Source organism: Falco naumanni, chromosome 7, assembly GCF_017639655.2.
Source record: "Falco naumanni isolate bFalNau1 chromosome 7, bFalNau1.pat, whole genome shotgun sequence".
NCBI lineage: Eukaryota > Metazoa > Chordata > Aves > Falconiformes > Falconidae > Falco > Falco naumanni.
Window position 1 is genome coordinate 40,551,476 of NC_054060.1, and position 24,264 is coordinate 40,575,739.

Here is a 24,264-nt window from a genome sequence, read left to right on the forward strand (position 1 = left end):
CAGCTGTTACATTTTGTAAATGAAGGACATCATCAGTTAAATCCCAGAAATACCAGCCATATCCACACACCCCATTTGACAAGTCCTGTCCCTAGCACTTCCCCTTTACCCCAGCTCCACACCACAAGAGCACGGTGAGCCATACCTGTCTCTCAGGAACTTGAGAAAATCCTGTTTGTTCCAGACCACAACTACTACATGCTGTTCCATTAATTACATTTAAATGCATCACCTGTGGTTTCCTCCTGACAACACAGCATGGTCACACTACTGAGGTAACTCAATACACCTACCTAGAGCCCTGTAGAAGGGCAGCACTTTGCACCAGCTGAACCTTCATCATGGCTCCTCTTTGGCAGCAGCAGCAGCAGCCTCCTTTCATGTGCGTACCCTTGTGACTACTGCTGGGATGCCATGAAGGGCTGCTCCTGCCAGCTGCACGACCCCAGGCTAGTTTTGCCTCTATCAGGTGCTCTTCATTCAGCCAGTAGCTATGAGAGGGCAATATATGGGTAGACAGGGACAGAAGGGCTGGAGATCCAGAGGAGAGTAACAGTTGTGGTGCCCCATGCCCAACCCACAAAGTGGTCTCAAGCATTTTCTTGCTTAACACTCTTATTAAAACATAGCTGCTCCCCCCCTCCCCCCCCCCCTTTTTTTTTCCTTTTTCATTGCCATATTGTTTGATTTTATACTTTACTCAGACAGGCTTTCCCCCAGGAAATGCCGACTTTTCAGCCAGGCCTTCCTTGTGTGTTGGGGGGTGGAGGGCAGAGTGACAGAAATGGTTTTGGGATACCACAAGTGCATGTCTCTTTGTCCAGTGCATTTTTATGAATGAAAAGGCTCAGAAAGATTCCTGTATTTTTGAGAGAACAAGCATTTCTGCAAAATTTCTTGCTGGGACTTTGTATACAAAACACTGGAGATATCCCATCTGGATACTGCACACAAGAACTCACACGGAAAGAAAGGCATGGAGGGGCTTATGGCGGTGATCAAGGGAGCATTTTTGCATGACAGAAAGCTAAAAAACTTGTCTTTGCACAGCAAAACACAGACTGAAAGGAGAAAATTGCAATCTGTAAGGTATCCATGAACTAAGTACCCAGAGAGGAAAAGAACTATTTAATTTAATAGAGATATTGACATAAAGATACTGGATGCAAACATAGCACAAACACATCCACCCTGGGAACTAGAAGAAGGATTGCAGTTATTAAGAGGATGAAGTTCGGGAACTCTCTTCCCAAAAGTCATCTTTTACAGAGGCAAATGAGGCATAAAAAATTAAGCTCTCTATTCAAGATCATACATAAAGTTTGTGTCAGAGATGTGAATCAGATACCAGAGACTTAAATGCCAAGCCAGGTCCTTTAAAACAAAATCAATATTCTCAGCAGTGAGGGTCAAATGTGTTGAAAAGATGCTTTACCAGGCCAAATCCTGCAATCTAGTACAGGTGAAGTGAGAAAAGGATCTGATATGAGAAAACAGATTAGATTTCTATAATATTAATAAACTGTTAATAAATAATAAATTGTTAGTGGTAAATCAGTACCACTAATCTTTGGAATAATTAAAAAAAGGATATTAATTTAAAGAAAATATTTGCATTTCTGATACAGGGCATTACCTCAGGATGCTGTGGAATTCATCAAGATGCTTATAGGCAAGTTTCTCCTTTTGCATGGCAGAGCAAATAATTTATTGATACCTCAGTGTAATCTGTTCTTCTGCCTTGTTTTCCCCCCTTTCTTTTAAAATGTATTGTTGGAATTATTGATACAGTTGTGTCCTTACGGAATAACATCATGCTTGTAAAGTTCAGCTGTAACAGCTACAAACAAACAAGCTTAGACACATCTCTTTCTCCTGAATCCTTTGGATTTCAGACTATCACCTGATGGTAATTTACTTTTGTCCCCTCACACAGTGTTTATCAATCTGTTGACCTGGCTTTTTCTTTCTCAGTGTCAGAAGAAATCAATGAGGGTTTCCATTTGGGGATTCCCAAGGGTGTTTCCCTTATTATGAATTTCACTGGCATGCCTATTTTATCTCAAGCCCTATACGCTACTTGCTTCACCAGATTCCTCTAAATCCTAATTCCAGTACCAAAATCTCACATTTGTTATTTCTTAGTTAATCCTCAAGTGCTTACTTTATGCAAAAAGAGAAACGTATTTGCTATTCAGGAGTGAAGATTTCTAAAAGTGGTGTTTGGTTGGTTCCTCAGGTCCCCATTGCCTCTCCCCACCCTGGGAACTGGAACTGTGTTCCTGCTATAAACATGTCACCATCTCCAGGAGGGAGACAGTGACACAGGGTCATGCACTCTCCCCAGCACTCCCTCATGCTCACAAGGATGTGCATCGCCTTTCTTGGTGACCTGGATTCCCAAACAATATTAAAAATGCAGTCCCAACCTTCTTTTCCCCTCAGCCTTACATGAATCTTTCACATTTTTAGGTAGCCCTAACTTTGTAAAATGTCATCATTCTTCCTAGCTTCTGATTCACACTTGAGTTAGAAAGTTACCTTCGGTAAAAGGAAGTGACTCTGTGCTTTCATCTTGAGCTCCCAAAACTGGAACCAGAGGGTGCACTTGATTTATTCAGTCATCAGCGTGCTGGAGAATAGTTGAAAGAGAAGCAGGAGGACTAAAAGCAGGCAGCTTTTTCCAGAAAGGTTGCCACAACCACACTGTTTACATTCCTAGCTTCTGTGCAGCCATTTCTGTCCTCGGGCAACCCCTCCCAGCAACATTTCCAGCCTCCCACAGGAGTCTGGTCTGAGTGATGCCGCTTTACTGCTTTTTCTCTGGTTTTTTCACACCACATCAAGACTCTTCATTTTCCCCTTTTCCAGCAACACTGGAAGACCAGCTTCTTACATTCAGTCAGTGGGATTAGAATGGCAATTCCTCAACATAATGCAGTCTTAAGGCAGGTTGTGAAAGGATGCAGGGGTGAGGGTTATTCCTTTCTTCAGATGGTTGCAGAGTTGGTGAGTACCCTGTCCCTCTGGAAACATATTTACAACTCCTCTCTCTCCCTGCTTGTCTATCAAAGTTTTGCCATTGCCACCTAGATGCCCTGCCTCAGCACCCTGTGAACTCAAATGAGTCAATAACCATGACAGCTTTGCAGTGAAAAACACTTGAGAAGAAATACCTCAGTAAAACTTAAAGGCTCGGACTTTCAAGAAGTATTTAAGTGGCATGAGCCATGGAAAGATTCAGCGTCACTTTCACAGCACCCATCCACATCACTATAAACCTACATAGCTTGCATACGTTTCTGCCTAAATAGCCTTAGAAAGCTGGAGCAGAAATGATTTAAGCATGTCTTGTGTTAAGTTCTTAGGTGATTTTGGGTATTTCTCTGATATAGCAATGCTGAACTTGGACTTCCCAGATCAACGCATGGAACTGTTAGAGCATCTTCGCATACTGCACAGCTTTGTCCCAGCACAAGGTGAAAGTTAACAGGAACTGCTTAAGGCCTCCTGTGCAGGAGCTGAAGCATCTTCCAGAGAGGCAGACTGCACTGGGAGGTGCAGGACATGATGACACGAGGGACCACAGGAGCAGCTTGCCCTAGGCACCGTGGGGAGGGAGGGCCCCACATCTTCTGCTGAGCCCTGGGCCCTGCAAGCTGTGAAGGCACCAGCATGTTGTTCTCACAAGTGCGTTGTGCAAGCTTGGAGGCAAATTTCACACCCCTGCCTGCAAAAACTAGCATCCTGCTGGTGCAGTACCACAGAGGTAGAGCTCCACTTCTTGGCTTGAACTGAGAATTAAACACTGTGCTGGGAACTGCCACCAGGCATGCTGAGCTGTCACTCTTCAAAGGCCTTGGGTTGTGTAAGTGGACCAAGGGAATCGCTAAACCACAGACAATGAAAACAATTTTAAATGAGAGACTAAATGAAAGGTAAAAAGTTGTCAAAGTGTCAAGGTTAATGTTTTCATAAAACTAACCAGGGAATGGCTAGACAGTATAAGCGTAAACCCTAAACTTAATTAAAATTTTTAAAGTGTGAATACAAAACTAACTTCAGTCTAGACAGTCAATAAATCTATCCCCCTTAATGAAATACTGGTCCTTTTGGTATTTCCGGTCAATTTTATTTCTCATCCTTGCAGCTATATGTAACTTTGAAACTGTTAAAACCAGAGGCACCATGTGGAATGGGACCACTGCTTCCTGTGGCTCCTGCCTTGCATCCTCTTGTGCCCTGGCTGGGCCAGCATCTCTGCCGCCAGCCTGGCTACAGCTTTGGGATGGTCAGCAGCCTCCAAACACATACACCAAGCCAGGGAGTGACAAATTTCTTATGGTCCACCCCTTAGCTGGACCATGATGGTTTCTGCAGAGGATCTCAGAGGCAGTTTCCTTGTCTGCAAAGCACCATAGTTCTGGCTGGGCTCTAGAAGAAGTCCAGATGAAAGGCACCTCCTTATCTTACAGCCTGGCAATGGTTCTGCTATTTAGACAGCCAGAGATAGCAGAAGTGGAGTCTGCAGTGCCTCTGAGAAAGTCTGGCCCTGTCAGGTCTCTGACAGATTTTAAAGAGATCAGGTTAAAGAGCTCTGGGATCTTGTTTTCTTGCATTTTGTTGTTAGTAGGCATCATCATCCAGTTAGCCATTTTCCTGACCTTTCAGGAAAATTTTCCTTAAACAAAAAATCCAATTTTGTGACCAACAGGTACCTTTTTTTATCCTCTTTTAAAAAATATGTCTTGTTCAGACACACGGTTTGCAGCCTAGGCAAAGTACTGCAGGTTTTCCTGAGGCGGGATCTGACCTTGCACTGTGCTAAAAATGATGGAGTTGGGAACATGTTGATAACCAAGACTGAAATCACTGGCTCTGCCATTTGCTCCACCTTACAACTCGGATTGAAATTTGCCTTCATCTGTCTGACTCTACCTCAGCATGAACTCCACAGCTGTACTCTTAATAAGTCCATCAATACGTCTCAGCACTGTGAATAACAGAATGCTAAACTAGTATTATGGGCTGTAACAAAATAAGTATATTGGAACCTTACATCAAAGTCATTTTGTTAGGCAGCCATAATATTAATTTAGCATTCTGCTATCCATGGTGCTGAAACAATGCTATTTCACATAGTTCAATCCACAGAGAGCAGACACAACCAGTACTTCAGCTGCATGAGCAAATACGATCCTGGATATTCAGTGAGAATAATTATAACCAGGAAGAATAAAGTACTGAAAGTTTTATTCAGGAAGGTCACTAAGCAAACAGATTAGATTGGAAGCCTATAGTTTTTCTATACAGAAGAGACAACTTAATTTCGTTTTCATTAGACAAAAAAAACCCAACAAACCCAGAGCATATAAAGCCAAGAACATAGTGCAAATATTCTAAACTGAAGAAAAGCATAAACTAAGAGCTATCATGTTTCAGATGAATGTCAAGATGTTTCAACTTATGTATGGGGTTTAAGTTATCAAAACTACCCCCATTAAACCAATGTAAAGGTCTTACTTTCTTCCCAAAGAGACTTCAACACAAGCCATATATTTTTTTTCCCCCAGTACATAAAATAATGGACTTAATGTAAGTAAATAGCTTTTTCTCAGTTACTGGTGAGGAATCTCAGACATGCAACAATGTGTGACGGAGCAGTAAAGAAAAACAACAATCTGACTGTACAGGAGATATGTCCCAGCATCGTAAATAGGCACTGGATGTTCCCAGGGCTATCACCCGCATTCATGGCTTGCTTTCATTTTACAGTGTTTTGTTAAACTGAAACCTGATGTTCTTTAATGAAGACCTTTCCTCAAAAAGTTTTTTTTTTCCCTTTTATTATTTTTTTAAGATAAAGATATGCTTTTCCTAGCTCTGATGGCAATTCTGTGTCATATAATTTGCTTGGCTCTGTAGAGCTGAAAATTTTACCCCATATACTGAAACATATTTCTGAAGAAAGGGACGCAGAGATTCAGAGGTGTCTGTGAAGATGACCTAATCCAGGCCAAGCAGTGGTCAAAAGGGGAGAGCAGTCTTAGAAATACATAGATAGTAACAGCTCCTAGAAATTTTGGCCAGAAGGAAACAGGATGGGGAATCTGTACTCCACTGAGGGACACCCAGCAAAACCCTTACACACATGTACAGCTTTGGGCAGGGGGGCATCCTGAGGGGACATGGTCAGGGTTTTGCTGCCTTTGGCATGAGGATGGACCTCATCCTAGAGAGGGAGATTAGAGCACTGATAAGGATGATCACCACACCAAGCCTCCACACTGCAGATGAACCCCAGTGCCCGGCACTGCTGTTGCAGTGGATGCTCTATCGCCACATGCAGCAGGACAGGTTTCAGAGCCCCGGTCTCCACCCTCAGCATCCTCATTCCCCAGGCTGTCAGTTTGGCCTTGAAGTGGACTTCCTCAGGAAACTGCTGATGCACTAAGAAAATAGCAAAAAGCAGCACTTCAGACCCAGCTTAATGTTATCTCTTCTTCTTTACCAGAAGAGCAAGCAGCACAGCAGTAAAGAACATGCACGTCTGAGGGACTGGAAGCTCTTTACCCCTATCATTGACCCCCAGCAGGACCTGACCACAGAGGTGGCTGTCAGCTTGGCTTCTGGGACTCACACATACACAAAGCCATCTCCAGACCAGCCTGGGCTGTAGGCAAGACTCAGTGTTACCCTCCTGTTGGAGAAGGACCAGGCAGAGAAAGGGAGGTGATGGTGAGCTAGCAAGCAAGGGAAAGCCCTGGAGAGCTGACCCTGGTGTAGCCTGAGGCAGGGGAGAAAACACCTGCAAGAGATGCCCCAACCCCTCTCTGCCTCTTGGCAGAGATGAGGCAATCTGGGCTGTCTCACCACCCTCAGCATCCTGCCATCCAAAAGCTGCCTGTGCTGAGAGCTGACCTGGGATACATGATCGCTTGTTGGACTGAGTTTTGCATTTTGTTTTACTAAGAATTGCTCAACTTCAGAGAATTTATACTTGGATGTTAGAGAGACATAAACAGCCATAAAAATTCCAGCTCTGCTTGTACGAATGATCCACTGATGTGTGTTAAATGCACTCTATTGCTGCACTGAAGTCAATTTGCAATTGATCATATTGCATTTCTGCTGTCAGCAGATATGAAAACATGTCATTTACCAATGCTTAATGAACCTTTATGCTGACAAGACATAAATATCAATAAGCAGCTCTCCAGTTAAGGAGGTTAACCAGCAAAGTACTCAGTGAAAGCATTAAAGAGGTAATCATCTGGCAATTGCTGTATAGATGGAGCAGCTGCCCTCAAGGATGACTAATTCTATGCAAAGGACCATTACAAGAAAAAAGGAGAGAAAAAAAAGAAGCAATTAACTCCATGTTATAAGCTGAAAAATTCTATCTGAATGAAAAAAAGTAGCTACCTTTCTGGAACGCACTTGTACTCTGTTCCACAAGCACCTGAGGTAATCTGCTTTAGTAGGGCTTTTAGACCATGCTGGATATTTGGAAGGGAAAAGGCAAAGCAGCAAGTTACACCACTACTGTTCCTCTTGATTCTTCCTGGCAATGTTCATCCGTCCTTCTCTCTTTTTTGAATATTTGCATTACTTTCATGGGTATTTTAATCCTAAAATCTTCCTCTTTTTTTTTTTTTTATTTTTATTTTTATTTTTTTTCAGGACAAAGCTTTCATTTTGCTGTAAAGATAAAGGAAGACAATAAAGGGAACATTACCAGTGCTTAAAAGCACTTCATGAAAGTAAAACACAGCAGATTAAACTTTGCTTTATACTTAATGGAGCAATTTAACAGCAGCTACATTCACCACTGGACTGAACATACATTTCAAGTTCAATTCAGATTTTAAGCAGATGTAAATGGTGTTTATATTTCATCTATGAAGCCCAAGACAGCAAGAGTTTTCTGAGCAACCACAGAGGTCCAAAAGAGTTTAACCTCTCATGGCTCAGATGTGCCTGTTCCTCATGGAACAGGGTATACACAATACCCCTTTGTGCAGCCAGCTCTGCCCGTGAAATGGGCCCATTCTGCATGGTCAGGGAAAAAGACTGTATAATTGAGGGTGATGCTACAGAGTGCTGTTTCTGCCAACAGAAACCAAATCTCCTGTGTGAGATCCCCCGACCTGAGCATCCTTTCTCCATTTTACAACCATTTCTCACCCCAGGCACACACCAGCTATCCTCTGCCTGCAGCAGCCACAGTCGCATATCCCAGCCACTCCGGGGGGCAGGGGTCTCCCTCCTTGCAAGCCCCTTTCCCTTGTCCAGACAAACCTGGCACCCTCCTTGTCACACCCCTGCGTGCTCTGCTCCCCCTCCACTCTGCCCAAGTAGCATCTTGCCTCCCGGGTCAAGCTCTGAAGCGATACCCCCCAGCCATGAAACCACTTTCAGTAAGTCAGAGGGCCACAGCCAGCCCACAGATGACCCTGCCTACATAGGCAGGAAAGGCTGATGCCTCTCAGAGGCCAAAAGCTTCTGGGTTTGCCAGTGTCCAATGCCTGAAGTTTGTGAATTAAGCATCTTAAAGAAAAGAAAACAGAAAACAAACAAACAAAAAAGCAGCTATATACTGTTATTAAGTGGTAGCAGGCCAGCAGGTTCCAGCAATGCCTCATTCTGAACCAGCACCTCACAACTTGCAGCTGCTTTGGAAAATCACTGAGTGATCACATTAGAAACAGTTTCCCAAGGCAAAAGGAAAACTGTAGTAAAGCTGGAGGAAGAAAGGGGATCTTCCCTTTCTGCAGAAGAAACACAGGGATGTTCAGAGATAGCAGGCATTTAAGGAAATTGCTGCTTTTTGTACATTCAGCAACACCTGAATATTCTGACAAAAATTCCCTGATATTTTAATGTATTGTAAAGCTAGCTGTGCAAAATCACCACATGTATGAGACAGGGAAAAGGGGTTGTACATCAAAAGAAATGCAATCAGCAGGAAATTGTCTGTGATCTGGTACAGCCTTTGCCATACACAGCGATAGGGTACTACACAAACCCTTCTCATTTCAGGCATGTTCTCCAACAAAAAACTCATTATGCAGACCTAGTCCTCCTCTCTTCTGTATACACCCTATCCCATTTCAATGCAAATGTGTTGCCTCTTGATAATAACAATGACCCACAGCTCTCATATCACATTTTACATCGGCAGATGTAAAAGCAAATATCAGAACAATTGAGGTCAGTTCATTAACCCCATTTTGCAGCTTCAGAAAGTGAGGAATGGGAGACATCTCTCTTGGCAGGGCTTTGGTGCCCAGGGATGATCTCCTGGGATCCTTAACCTCTGTGTTTGCAGCTCGGGCTGGACACAAGGTCAAATTCAAATGGCACAGTTGTATTGTGCATGTTCTGGGGGATGCGTCTCAAGGCACTCAGCATGGCTTCCCTGTTTAGGCACTAGTATTCCCAGGTATGCTCAGAGGAGTTTGTCTGGTTTTCCCTCTAGTCACTGCCAGTGTCCACACAACGTCACATTGATTTGCCTCTACTTGCACCTCTCAATGTGCAAATGCCAGTGTTCCATGCACAGCTACAGTGAAAATTTTCAAAATGAAGTAAAAACTCAAATAATTTGCATGGATGCTTTAAGATTATGATTTATCTTTTTTTTAAGCATTCTGATAACTTCAGGATGGCCAAGTTCTAAACTTCAAGTACCAAACATAAGACGAAAGGGAGATGAGACAGAGGTTTCCGACATCCTTATTACTGTATGCATTAACTGTCAGTGATGAAATTCAGTAGGTGTAATTGTAGAAACATTTCTCAAAGGGTTTCAAAATGTGCAGTATACAATAAAACAAGATGTCTGCAAAGCCTTGATTCCCATTGCTAATAATTAATTAGATCCCAGCTACTGCTTGGCCAACTACAATTTGAACCAAACGTGAAGAATAACAGAACCACAATCAGAAGCACAATCTTAATATTGAATTAAATATATTCTCCACACCAACCACAGTTATGCACAAATAACTCAGGAGCATTCCATGTCACACAGCAGTACTCTAAAAATACATTTGCTTTCACATAGGATTATAGATGCCCGAGCAGTTTCTTCATAACTCACATCTGAACTTCAGAGTCTTTGCCCACTACAGTAAGCTTTAATCAAATTAAAGATTTGTTCCCAGGTACAATTATCTCTCAACCTTATAGAGAAATATTATTATTATTGCTGCTTTGTGTACAGGGGGGGGAAAAAGGCTTTATGTAACTCTGTGTTTGATTTTTCAGAAATGAAATAAAAAAGAAGGTTTCATTTGCACCAAAGGATGAGATTTCCCTCTGGATTTGCTGCCCTCTAGATACCTTTCAGTATAAAACTGCTGTGCTTTTAAAATGGATTTTGCAATAATCTGCTTTAGCTGAGAATGCAACAGGGAGGGGATAAATGAGTACAAAGGCAAGGAAGAGGCAGTTTTTTAACAGTTTGTTGAAATGCTTTTTACAAAGATAAGATGTCTTCAGATGATGCCAGTTGTCCAAAGGAAGGGGTGCAGTTATACTTGTCTATGGGAGAGACAAATCAGTGCTGAAGAAGTGCTAGGTGGTGGCTGTTATGGGACAACATGCTCCATTTGCTCTGCAGAAGAAGCAGTGAGATTATCAACCCACCGTTCCCACATACTGCTTCACCAATGGGTGTTAGTGCTGATGTGAGAAAACTGATGTGAAGAGGCGTATTTCTTCCCTAAAAGTCCCTTGGTATGTGTCTCTTGGATAATAAAGCTCTGAAAAGCATTTCTCAGTGATGCCAAGCTCTGGGTTGGTAGTGTCACTTCAGACATTCCAGATTTGTTTAGTTTTCTCTGCAGCAGAGAATAAAAATGTTTTAGAGACTTTGACAGAACCCTGTTTGCTAAATTCTCCTTTTACAGCCCTGCAGTAGTTCTGATCCTTCTGGTAGGAATCTCAACAAAAAATTCTTTAGTAGAGGGATGTGTACGAGCATAAAGGCACATAGTGCAATAGAAGTTTGAGAAAAATGTCATACAAAATAAGAGCAGTACTGGTGGTTCATTATAACATAATACTAATAAGATGAGAATTAGGTAAATAGAGAAAACCTTTAAATAAAAGGCAACCATAACTGAATTATTTAGTTTTTTCAAGGCCAATTCAGAAAAAGATGTTGTTCAGACTACCTAGAACTAAAAGATTGTTAAAGGTTCCTCCAAACGAGACAAGACAAATAAATGGTTTCACTTATCTCTCTCTTTTGTGTCTTAACTTGTGTTTACTTCAAGAAAGACTATAGGGAAAAAAGAACCACTTTATTATTTGATGGAGAAAATTAGGCCCAGCTTTTGGAGCCCCAACTCTTTACACATGTATCCTACATGGCTTTCAAGTAATTTGACTTATACACAAACATTTGTGTAGATCTCTCCCCAGGCCAAATCCTGAGACTTTTTTTCTCAGTCTAGATGTAAATAGTACTATTGATCCTAAAGAAATAGTCATTGCTTGCATTTCAGTGTCTGCAGGATCAGACCCTGTGATCTGACAGCTTGACAAAATTATAAATTGGCACGTAGAAAACACCATTGACCAAAGAAAACTAAGGGAAAACCCAGTTATTAACTCTCAAGGTCAATGTAGGGTGATCAATATTATTAATTGCATGTAGATAAGTTGAGACAGCAGTTCAGCACTTCAATACTAACAGTATTGAGTCATGGATGGTTAAGAAAAGCAGCTCCTAATTCTGCGCACCAGATGAAAGATGAGTTGCTTCAAACTAAAGTATTGCTGGATACCCTCAGCCCTGTGCTCAGGCCAAGTGTGTATGGGAGGTAGAAAGGCAACATTTTGTCTGTCTTGTCTTTCTTGACACCAGAAATAGAAATCTCCAACTAGTTCAAAATGATCTGCCATGGTGACATTTCCAGCTTTATCATAAGCTGAAAATTCCCAAATCTACCTGGCAGCCTTTGCAGCATGATTTTATCTGTGTTGGAACAGGAATTGGCAAATACATATGAAAACATGCATGCAGGGAAGAACTGACTAAAAGGACATGCTTGTTTACACAGCACATGGTATCACAGGCTTGTCTCCCTAGGGTCCTACCAATTAGAAAAAAAACCCTGCTGTTTCCTAACTTTATTGCATATGCAATCCCAAATCCAGGTTTCACTTATCTGTTCAATGTCAGTTCTGAATCCTATAATGCTTTTCTATTCAGATGGCAAGAAAACATAAATTCCTAATTTTTAAATGCATGAACATTTTAAATTCTACAAATTTATCATAACTAAAGTGCTATTCCTGTCCTATTGTCATGCCTTCAGCTGTTTTCAGACTCTACTTTATCTGACTTGATCACTCCGTTCCTGGGCACCAACTTCTGTGGCTAAACACCTTACTGTGGACACTCCCTCCCTCCACAGCTTTGGGGAACAGAAAGGATGCTGAACCTCCACCCTGTATTTGACTAACTTGGGCCAGCCAAGAGCAGACAAATTCGCAAAGATAATTTGTATTAAACTTTGCAAGTGTTGTCAAAAATATCAAATGCTTTTTTAAGTCCTTGGGCTGAATAGCCAGATCTTGGGCATTTTCACCGAAACTGCTGGGACGAAAGAATAAGCATGACACAGTTGTTAGTCACACCACTTGTTGCTTGCCTGAAAAGTGCTAATTTGCTATGGTGATAAGCAGAGATGAGGAACCTGAACAGAATAGAAGCCTTGCTCTTGCTTCGGACCAGAATCTCAGGTGGATATTTGTATTTATAAATTCAAAGACTGCCACTGGTTCAGAGCTAAATTTCCGGCATTTAACCAAATTGAATGCAAAGCTTAAACCTTTTGACATGAGCCTTCCTCTCCACCAAGCATTTGTGTAATTAATAATTTTTTTAAAACCCTTAAAAAAACCAAAACCAATCACAAAATCGTATCAAATGAGCTGGAAAAGTACAGAGAAAAGGAGGCATTCAGTGAGAGCCCAGAAGCCATAGCTCTGACTTATGTAAGCGAAGGACAAGCCATGTCTTCTACATGGGAGAGTTTCTTTTCCTGCCATGATCCAAACTAACAGGGAAGGTGGGATTACTTGTCAGATGCATTACTCCAAAAGAGGGATTAAGTTTTCTAGTGGCAGAGTTAGCCACACCCCAACGTGCCTGGAACCATGATTTTCCTCCAGTTCTACTGCCAACATCAACTGTTCTTTGCACCAGCCTAATCTGAGTGAAACCTCTCCTTCCAGTAAATAATGCCTGCTAAGGCACCTGCTGCCCTGGGGCAAGATGACTGATGAGGTTGCCTGTGCTGACATACGAAAACTAAGACAGCATCTGGAGGAGTGAAGGGGTAGTAAAAATCAACTCAAAGAATTACAAGAAGTAGTAAAAGTGGATGTGAAGGCAGAGGTGCTTTATTTCTGGCCTATTTTAATCCAATTCTGCCCATGGAAATTTGCAAATAAGAGATATTGGTGCTGGTTCAAAGAAAGAAAGGAAAGATGTATGGAGGGATGAGCTGAGGGAGGCACAGATGTGGAGGGGGAGAGGGGAAACAATTGGTATGAATTCATTAGAAGTATCACATTTTCAGCTATGTTGCACAACCGTGTTATCTCCCACTTCAGTGGAGAGTATCCCTGCTTCCTTCCCTCTGATCATTTGCCTTCAGCAGCTCCTCTAGGATGGGACATCCTCCCAGGTGTTCACCCAGGGAGCACCAGAAGCTCTTCATCTACGGTCTCATGCTGCAGTCATGCCCTATCAACCTAGCAGATCTCCAGACCATCAAGTAGTGATGGCATTACAGTTTGTTTGCACACAGCAAACCTCAATAATACCTTTAGACAGCACTCGACTGCAACAGTCAGCATGTGTAGAGGGAAACCTGGACTGCCCAGGTGACTGCTACAGAGCCTTGTCTTTGTGGTGTAGAGTCAAGACCCAGGAGTCTCAACTCTGTTCTTGCTTTTGCCAGAGAGCTCCTGTGCAAATCTCCTGCCAATGCTGGACTTCAGCAGGCTGGCAGTGTTCCTGGCACCGTATTTGCTGTGATGCTCTTTTTATTACACCTTATAAGATCATTTAGGACCTTTACAAGCAAGGCACTGTAGGAATATACAGACAGCAGATTGTCAGTGTAATGTTGCTTGGTGTCCTTAGAAGCCCATACAAATACATATGCCCCTCTGCATGGATCAAAGTGCAGAAAGTGACCATGAGAAAACTGCTAGCTGCCAAGATCTGCTTGGATCTTTCATCCCAATAGCTCTATGCACTCTGCTTGATAAACTAATGTGCATTTTCCTGTGTATATTTTTATATAAATAAAAAAATAAATAAGTGGGTTTTCATTTAAAGTTTCAGTCATTCTCACCATCTACTTACAAATAAAAAGCTAAACTAACAAAACAACTGCAGAATGTTATGTTCTGGACAAATATAATCTGGAGGCAAAATAATATTGTTTAATGATATATCAAATTGACACTACCACCCTCTCACCAGAGCCATTAGCCCACAATGCTGAGAGTTAGATTCTCACTGGTGTAAGTAAAATTAATCCCACTGGGGTTAACTTAGTCTACACCCATTGAAGATTTACCTTTTATTTTTCTACAATGACTTCCACTTCCCCATGTCTCCAGGGTGATAAGTGATTTGTGGATTTTTACAGTCCCTATAGCACTTTTCAGACATTCATTGTTGCTGCACTTTTTCAGTTGTCCCAGTTTTTCCCCTCCCACCTCCTTTTAAAACTTTGACTATACAATTTACTTAGGCTTCTAAATGAGATACATCAATAAAGAGCATCTGGGTCAGCCAGCCTTAATTTGAAAATGTCATTACTCCCACACTAAACTTCCCCCATCAATCCCACAGCAGCCATCACGGTTTGTATGTCTCCCAGACCAACCTTAGTGAAATTGTGGTCTTTCTATCTTTCAAAAAGGAGGAAAATAGGGAGAGGAGATAAACTACCACCTGGGTGGTGAAGACTGAAATTGTCCAGGGAAATAGAGTGAGAAAGTATTCTCACTTAAAATAGTTTTTTTGGGGGGCTGTAAAGGTAGAAAGTTTTATCTGGAGAAGGGAAAACAGTAAACTTTTAGCTTATGCTTAGCTCAATTCCAACTATCTTTAAGTCAATTTCAAGTTCAAAAATATTCAAGATGCTCCTGAGGTTCAGAATATCATTACCAGGTCTCCTGTACAGCCTTTCCTGAGGGTAACTGAAGAAAGCTGTTTCTGGGTCAGTGGAGTTAAAAGGATTACATCTGAACTAAAGGTGGGATGCTTTTCACTTTCTTACCCTGAAAGTTAAACAGCTAAAATGCCTAGTGTCTCTCAGGAGTCAGTTTGATGAAAGGCACTTTCAGAGGGCAGTTCATTTCATCCTATTATATGTATTAAAAATAGGCTGAATATTTTGCCCTCTGGAGCTGCTTACCTGGATATTTAACTCTAAATGTCTCCAGGAGCCAGACCTGTATCTTTAGCCATAAGGGAATGGATTCAGCTAGAGGTAAAAATGCTTCCATCAAGGTGTCTACACATGAGTGATGTGTCCAGGTTGCAGCCACTGGGAGATTTTGTCAATACAGTAAGCAGACCCTTGAGAGCAATTCAGCCTACCCTCAAACAGTCAACGAGGGTTGATTGTGTAAAATAGCAGAGGTCTCTGGTGTGGCCTACAGCTGCCACTCCAGAACAGCAAAAGTCCTGTGCCAAATCTTCAGTTTGTCATAGATGTCCCACTGACTCCAGGGCATCTCAAATGGCACCAGCCACCTAGGTTTAAGCAATTGAACTAAGCGCTGGGTGCTTGCACACCTCTCTGGGACCCTCTGAGAGCACTGACTGACCACCATTGACTACGATTGGAGCACAGACAGCCGTTTTGCATGTAGACACTTCCATGCAGATGCCAATGTTTGCCTAACTCTCATGTTAAAACCTACTCAGGTTTTACACACAAGTTGTGACACAGCAGCACCACAGCCAAGTGCTTTTTAGTCTGTATATCACACCAATTCAGCCCATTTTCCAGAGGAGGACACAGACACAGCACAAGCAAACTTGGCGTCTCTGGTCACTCATCACTGGTGCTGCAGAAAGAGGCTCAAGGACAAACCGTACTCAATGGGTTAATCAGTGTTAGTTCATTGATTACAAAAATTAGGTTAAGTCCTTGATGTAACAGGAAATGGAACCTGAGCCCTGGAGGAGGCATCTCCAGCAAAATCAGTAAAAAAGCCTAGAGTCTCATGACTCCTGCTCTGCCATCATGACAGCCCCCATAAAAATTGCTTTAAGAGGTCAGGGTCTCCTCCTAAACAGTTTTCTCTGTCCTAATTACAAGCAGAAGAGAATGCAAGTGCATCTTTGAATTTCATCAGAAACTGTACGGGCTTGTGTTATCATGGCAATGAAAGTAATAAACATTTGTTGAGCTCCAGTGGGGCATATCAACAAAAGCAGCAGTTTGTTTTGAAAAACAGTAAATCACTTTTTAACAGCTACATCAAACTTTGGATGCTTTCAGCTACATTTCAATGTGGTAAAGAGAATAGGTACTTTGGGTTCAATCTTATTATCATTCAACTGCCTGTTTATAAAGGAATGGAAGATGTTTAAAATATGAGTGCAAGTAAGGGCTTTTCAATCTCATGAGCCAATCTAAATTTAAGTGAGTAAATTGCTCATCTGTGGTCAGCTAATAGAAGGAGAAAATCAACTCTGAGAAACCAATTATACTTCTACACCTCCATCCTCCAGGATATGATCTCAAAGTCAAGTCTGCAGAAACCAGCCTCCAGGACTCACTGGGAATGTTCTGCTTGCCAGAACAGGAAAGACTTCTTTTCAGAAGATGTAAATGGAGACATCCAGACTGAAAAAGCAAGATGGCACATAATGTGGTCAACTGGAAACAGAAGTATAAAAACCAGAAGTTAAATTGGAGTGATCAGATTGGCTTCAGAATTTGAAACTCCAATCAAGGCAGGACAGTGAACAGAATGAAGTATTAACCCAACTACTGATACGGTGAAACAAGGATTTGCCTACCTAATAAAATTCAAACTGATAGTTTCCTGTCATCCTCTCAGGATATCAGCTCCCAGTGCTCTTTAGAGGAGATCTCTTAGAGCTCTATCACACACTCTTTGTGATCTCCACAAGAAAAATGAAGCGTCAAATAATAATCCAGAGGGGACTCAGATGTAGTGTCCTATTTGGAGCTGCATCATTTTGTGTTGAACTTGGGGACTGTGCTTCCTGGTGGAATTCAGCTAACCTCAGAGCAGAAAGGACTTTAAACAACAAAGTTCCCCTGAAGTCCTTGAAGTAAGAGGGTCCCTCTCAAAGAGGAAGCCTCTATGTCATCCTTAGTGCCAGAATTACTACATAAACCATGACGACCCTTTGCCTGGGTTTAGAAACCCTGGGCATGACTTTCAAAGTGACCAAGTACCTAAAGTTCCAGCTGAACTCAGCAGTTCTGGAAAAAAAAAACTCACAATAACTGATCAAAGTAATACACCTCTTATGAGAAAAAATTTGCTTTAATTTTCTTTTAACTTTGGATGCTGAACCTCCACCCTGTATTTGACTAACTTGTCCACCAACTCAAAGGCCCTACCTATATCTATGGGAGGGAGGCAGGGAAAAAAAAAGAATCACAAACTGCACAGTTATAATTTGCCTTATTCTGGAAAGATGGTCAGAAGACATATCTATATTTTTCTGCTAGTTGGAGCCTAGCCAAACCTTCACAATTTAGACATCTCAGAAGAGTTCATAAGATGTTACTGATAATTAAAACAAAGCTTTTCCCCAAGACTGTGCCTATAATCTGTATTTCCCACTCATTAGTCCTGCTACTGAGAAGGAAAATTTTCTTTGTGTTAATGATGAATAAAGTGGTTTTGAGAATTTCTCTAGACCACCGTCACCAACATCTTGTTGTGTTATCCAGCCCAAAACAGTTTTGGGTATGGGAAGAGATGTCAGAGCTATCTGTTATTTTGCTGTGTAGAAGTAACAAGATCACTGCATGTTGATCTGAGACTCAGACATGGAAACCAGTTCTAAAGAAACATTTGATGATAGCATTGATGTAGAAGCGGTTCAGTTTTTTTGTAGGTTCATAGTTCTCTTGAGCTTTGGCAGTTATGGGCACTTTCATAAATGGAAAGGAAGGACCCAAACCTACTGACCCTGAAGTATTAGCAATCCAGCTCTACTGTGGATCTGGTATCTGGAAAAGCCCACAAGCCTGCATATCATCAAACTGTCATGTCAAGCCACTGATCTACTGTGTGACAACAAGAGCCACAGCACCCCATGGCATTACAGAGGGGAGACTTTTCTTGCAGAAAAGAGCACTGAAAAAGCTGAGCAGTGGGACCCTCCTGACTGTTGTGGAGCTGAGTGCATCAGCCAACCTCCTCTACACCACACTGCCATGGCTAAACTGAGTTCACATCTAAATTAGCTAATTTAAAAGTGTCCTGGGCACCTCTACGCCATCCTTTCCCACCTTCTGTGACTGCATAGAAAATTTAAAGGAAAAGATGAAACACGGTCTTTCTAAAATCTAGAGTCTTATTTATCACCCATAAATATAATGCTTCTCCAGGCATCTTGTGACTGGTGCTGTTCCCTACCAAATACCCAGAGAAACACTAGAAGTGCTGTATACTGGAACTAATTGATATGAAAACAATTGCACAGAACAGAGCAGAGAGAAAAACAGCAGGGTTATTCCAGAAACCTTTTTTTTTTTTTTTTCTAATTTATATCATTTAATGTTACTATAAATAGGTATTATTTATAAATATATAAAATTTATAAATTATAAAATTTCCTAATCAGCAGAGCACACTGTGATGCACAGATATCAAGAGTGAGGCATAGCATCCTATGCCTTCTAATTAGCTTGCTGGCATAATTGACTCTGGCTGGACACCAGAGTCAGTACAGCTGTGAGCTGACAGCGCTGTAAGGCGGCAGGAGCAGGCATAGAGAAGCAACATCACACACCTGGGAGAAGCAGGAAAGGAAGGGGAGATCCTAGAAATGAGGGACTAATACATGGAAGCAGAGGTCAGAAGAAATGGAGGAGGACTGACAGGCAGGAACAAAGGATAAAGGAGAAGTGGTAGTGGTTCTGTTGTCTGCTTAAAAGAGTGAAGGTTGAAGTTGATGAAAACTGCTAATTTCTACTAACAAAGAGTCCAGGCACAAAATATTTGTTGAAGTTTTTTGTTGTTTGGTTTTTTTTCTTTTTAAACTGTTCCACAGAATCCTACTGAGATATTTTTCTGGGTAAAATGGGCAGTTTGTCAGCCTTCGCTGGCAGCATGGAATCAAGTGGGTACATTTGAAGCAGCACATGGGAACAAAGAACACCTTGAGGGGGCCACAAATAATCCCAATTTACATAAAATTGAAATAGAAAAAAGTCACATTGTTGAAGGTATGGGTTCTGATGATATTTTCATCTCAGCTCATCCAAAGTATTCACTATAAACATACAGGGATGTTGTTAATGTTGACGTTGAAACTGTATCTAACTAATTTATGCATGGCATTGGGGAGGGGGGGGGGGGGGGGAGTGGGATTCATACATTCCCTCTTCTTATTCTGATGTTAGATTCTTTGCCATGATCATTTTCTATTTCCCTAGTACAAAATTCCTCCTGTTGCACAACTAATGCAAGATACCTTCTTAAAAAAATATAATAAATAGTACTGTACGTACTTTAGTGAGTGACACGGACAGTGGTAAAGAGGATTCAGCCAGTCAGCCCATGGCTTTACCTGACAAGTTGGAGAGTCTTAAATTTTTTGTTAATATTTTCCTTTCCCCATGTATGCATCCACTTCAAAGCTATCTTGGTGCTACCTGCAGGAAGGGCTCCCCACCACAGCTGCCACTGACACTCAACTCCTAGTTTCTGCCCACCTGCAGTTGCCCAGAATAGCCTTTACATCCTCTGTAGAACCTAAAAGCAGTGTGTCAGCTTTCTCAACAATATTCACCTTTTCAGACTCATAAACCTAACAGACACACAGAAACAACCTGTAGCTAACCTCTCTCAGAGGGTGGAAACAGATCACTCACCCCCTTAATTGGTTTCTCACCTCCCAGAACAGCTGAAAGCAGGACTTCATGTCACAGAGGTGGGATAACTCCATCGCGGAGCAGGAACAAGTTATGGGACTGGTGCTGCATGGAAATGCCAAGGATGGTCAGGGCTTTTTGGACGTGCAGCCTGGCATGGTCACGTCAGCCAAGAGGTATGCAACAAGCTCACCTCTCTGACTCCCAGTATCCTACAAAGGCCAAAGGTCCTTTAAGCTTTATCTAAACTACAGCGGTTGCTTCTGCTTTGTCTGCAACAAGACTGGCCCAGTCAGAGTTCCAACAGATTAATGACGAGGCATAATTGTTCTTTGCAGAAACCTTGCTTTTTACATCCTATCATGACACCATCTTCTTTTTTATTTTTCTTCCTACTTTACATACTGTTTTCAACCAGTTCATAAAACAGAAATGTATGTCTGGATAAAGAGAGTGTGTGCTTCCTCAAATTATTTCAATCCCTTTTTAACTTTGGATAAATTGTTACCCTCCACTTCTTCAATGAAATAGCTGTTTTTAATTAAGGAAGGCATATTTTTGCTGCAGAAGAGCTATTTCATACTAAGCTCCTTCAGAACTTTTCAATGTACCATCTGGAGCTGACGATTTGCTGCTTTTTAAATTATCGATTTGTTCCAGCTCTTCTTTGGACACATCTTGATTACCAGAAAAGAGCAAGTCCCAGTAGGTATTGCTCTGATATTCTCTGTGCTGAAGAGTGATGCAAAGAAATAATTTAAATTCTCAGCAATGTCTTTATCTTCTTCAATTTCTGCTTTTAATCTTCAGTGATCCATTTTCTGAGCTACCCATTAATTATTCCTACTCTTCTGACAGACAGACCTGAAGCATTCTTATTTTATACCTTTAGCTGTTTGCAGTCCACCATATTTCCTTTTAATTTCCCTTCCATCTAGTCTTTATGTTAATTAATAAACCAATGTATTGGAAAGCTAGGGTTACATTTTCAGATTTGGAAGGATTCCCATTTGACTCCAAAAACCCTCCAGTCCTTGCATTCAGCTGTACTGGTTTCCTCTTTCCTTGCTTAGTATTATTTTTGTTAGCAACATACATGCCCTCCAGACTCTGTTATTGTCCTTAAGTGGAAGTCATGGCACCTTTAAGGATTTTTCTTCCTGTACTCTACCCTCAGGAGCTTTCTTGACTAACCCTCCCAATGTGACCAAACCCCAGATGTTCTGAAGTTCAGATTTCAGTCACTTTGCTGTATTTTACTTCTCACTAAGCTACCAGACCATATTACATTAATATATCTGTTAGCAGCTTCAGATGCAATCTTGTCTTCAATTCCTTCCTTCAAGATTAAGAACAAAAAAAAAAAAAATAAAAATCAGGATATCAGGATTTAGCCACGTAAAAAAGGGAGAACTTTGATCTGAAATCCCATACCTACTTATGGCTCTGTTCCATGCTGGCAGAAAAAAAAAAAGGCACCTATCTCCTGTTTTAGATCTGCCAAAGGCCAAAACAAGGCAGTAGCTGGCAAACCTGGAGCATGTAATCCACACCAGTAACAACCTGGTGCTGGAAGCTGCTTTTCTGCAACAGTGTAGTAGTGATTATAGTGCTCGCTTCTGGGCATGGAAAGGCTGCACGCAAGGGAGGTCAAGCCAGCACTGGCCACCTCAAATGGAGCATTCAGCCACCAGGCAGGGTACCAGGTGCTGGGGAGAAGAGAGCACAGTGTTCCACTTGCAGAGTTCCTGGCTCAGAAAGAACCACAAAGCTTCTGGGATGAAAGCAAGCCTGACACTATAGCTCGATGGTTTGGGGTCTTAGAAGAGAGAGGTCTCCTAGGTTTGAGACATTTTGCTGATCCTTAGCACTTTATCCAAGAATTCAGTGCAAAATGGTCCCTAAAACAAAATATGTAACTTACTATCTAGTGCCTGCTGAGACTCCCCTTGAATACGTAGGAAGATCTCATCTTTCAGAGGCAGAGATGTGCAAGACCATGCTGGCCAAGTTAAAGTTGTGGCCTGAGCCCTAAACCACCTCCTCTTCAACAGGACTCACTCCTGATGCTTGAGCAACAGCCAGCTCCAGCCCTAAAACTTGACAGTTCCTCAGCACAGCAAGCTGAACTATACCTCAAGTTCACATGAAAAGCAAAGGTATTTGAACAGGCTTGTTTTGGGCTATTTTATTGCTGTTATGCTCCTTCCTAAATTGCTCTTCCTAAAAAGAGGCTTTTTCAGTATTTTCTTCTGACTTCCTGCTGCTGACACACCTAACAACCACTGGAAAACATTGTTCCTCAGCCCCTTCTCTCCACAGCTCCCTTCTCATGCCCTGCCAAATGACTCCTCATATGCAGTAAAAGCCCCCACAAAGTGTCAGCTGAGCTTTAAATCATTTATTGTTTGCAAGCAGTTGAAAAAACCCAACAACCAGTTAAAAAAATCATCCTACCTCTGGCCATTGAATTGCTGTCAATGATTTAGGAAGAGAGGAAATGAAATGCAGCACAACAGACATAGTCCTTAGATTCCCATAGCACCGGCCTCCCTGGAGGGTCCACACACGGCCTGGCTGGGCCACCCTCCCCGCGGACGGCTCCTTCCTCGCCCGTCACCTTGCCGCCGCCGGCCACGGTCACCTCAGCCACGGAGCTGGGTGCAAGGCACTCATAATGGCGCCACAGCAGAACGGCGGCTGCGCTTCGCGAGGCCTGGTAAGCCACCCAAACACCTGCAGCGGGCTTGCCTCCTGCCTCTGCACCGGAACGCAGAAAGGCCTAATTTTGGTAATACCCACTGAGACAGAAAACAGCTCAGGTAGACTTGGGGAATTGGAGCTGCTGATTTATACCACATATAAAACCCCAGTTACGGTCTGTTTAAGCGTGCAGAAACACCAGAGACGTAAGCCCTCCTGCAACTGGGGAAAGGGCCTTCACTGAACTCTTCCAGTAAATGTTCTGCAAATACCCACTCTCATGCCTTCGTGCTGCCACAGCCGCTCCCAGGGCACCCGCTGACCTGTTCTTCCCTGGCCAGACGTGAAGCCTTTGAACCCAACCAGGGGGTGCTAATGAAACACAGATCAACAGAAAAGACAGCCACATCCACCTGACCTCTTGCTCTGCTGAGACACCCCGGCCTGGGAGAAACCCAGATTCCTCTTGGCCACCTCGTATTTTCCCGCCCTGAGCAGGCTGCAGACCCACACGCTCACCGTGGCCCACCAGCGCAGGAGGGAGGTGGGTGCCTTGTGCCCCAAGGGCAGGGGCGAGGGTGCTGTGGAGCTGCGCGCCCTCGGGGGCTTGTGGCACCCTCTGCCCTGCGCTCCCCGCACCCGCCGTACTCCAGGGGCAAAAAGGCATTGCAGCCCACGCTCGGCCCGGCGAGCCCTCGCGAGGGAGCGACAGAGCCGCCCTGGCACTTACCTTTCCCAGACACGTGTATCTGGGGACAGGCCGCTTCAGAGGACGGCAGAGGGAAGCTGGCAGGCAGCGGGTCCCCAAGGAGCCCTGGCGAGCGGGCGCGCTGCTCCCCGCCCTTCGCAGCGATGCAGCGGGTACCCGGCGAGCGCTTGGCTTTGGCACGGTGCTTCTCAGGCGGCTGCTCTGATGAGGGCAATGAGCTGTGAAGCTGCTCCCCGCCTCAGCGTTACCATCTCGCCAGCCACGCAGTCCAAGGAAAAAACATCACCTTCAAGCACTAGCGTCATCTCCATCGAGGGCCTAGGGCTGTCTGTCTGGGAATGGCATTGCATACCAGACCGGGATCCGCTCCGGATTCAACACTGGTACCTTCTCCCAAAAGAAAACGAGGACTCCAAAGAATAACGTGAAACACAGATGGAAAACAGGGAGGACCGCATTGAAAGATGCTTCTGGGTCAGAGCTGTGCCGCTTCCCCGGTTCAACAGCACCATCTCCTGGGTGGCCTCGGCCACGCCACCAGCAGCTCCCCCCGAGAGCATCTCCCCAAGGAGACCTTCCACAACCCTCTTCTGGAGCCACCTAAAATGTTTAGGTTATTTGCTTTTATTTGGCTTTCCTTTCAGGCAGCATCAGTCTTTGTGCACCTGTTCCCTTTCATATTTTATTGCTCGTTTCTCACTGAGCATCACAGAC

At 42.9% G+C, this 24,264-nt stretch overlaps 1 long non-coding RNA gene across 2 annotated transcripts in view; it reads right to left on the reverse strand.

Moving 5' to 3' along the window:
• The window catches only part of LOC121091994, a 161,912-nt gene extending 137,933 nt beyond the window's left edge, over positions 1-23,979 (reverse strand). For both annotated transcript variants that reach the window (XR_005829130.1, XR_005829129.1), the window contains exon 1: positions 23,572-23,979. This is a non-coding gene — a long non-coding RNA (uncharacterized LOC121091994). The remainder of the gene's footprint in view (positions 1-23,571) is intronic.
• Positions 23,980-24,264: the final 285 nt, after the last annotated feature.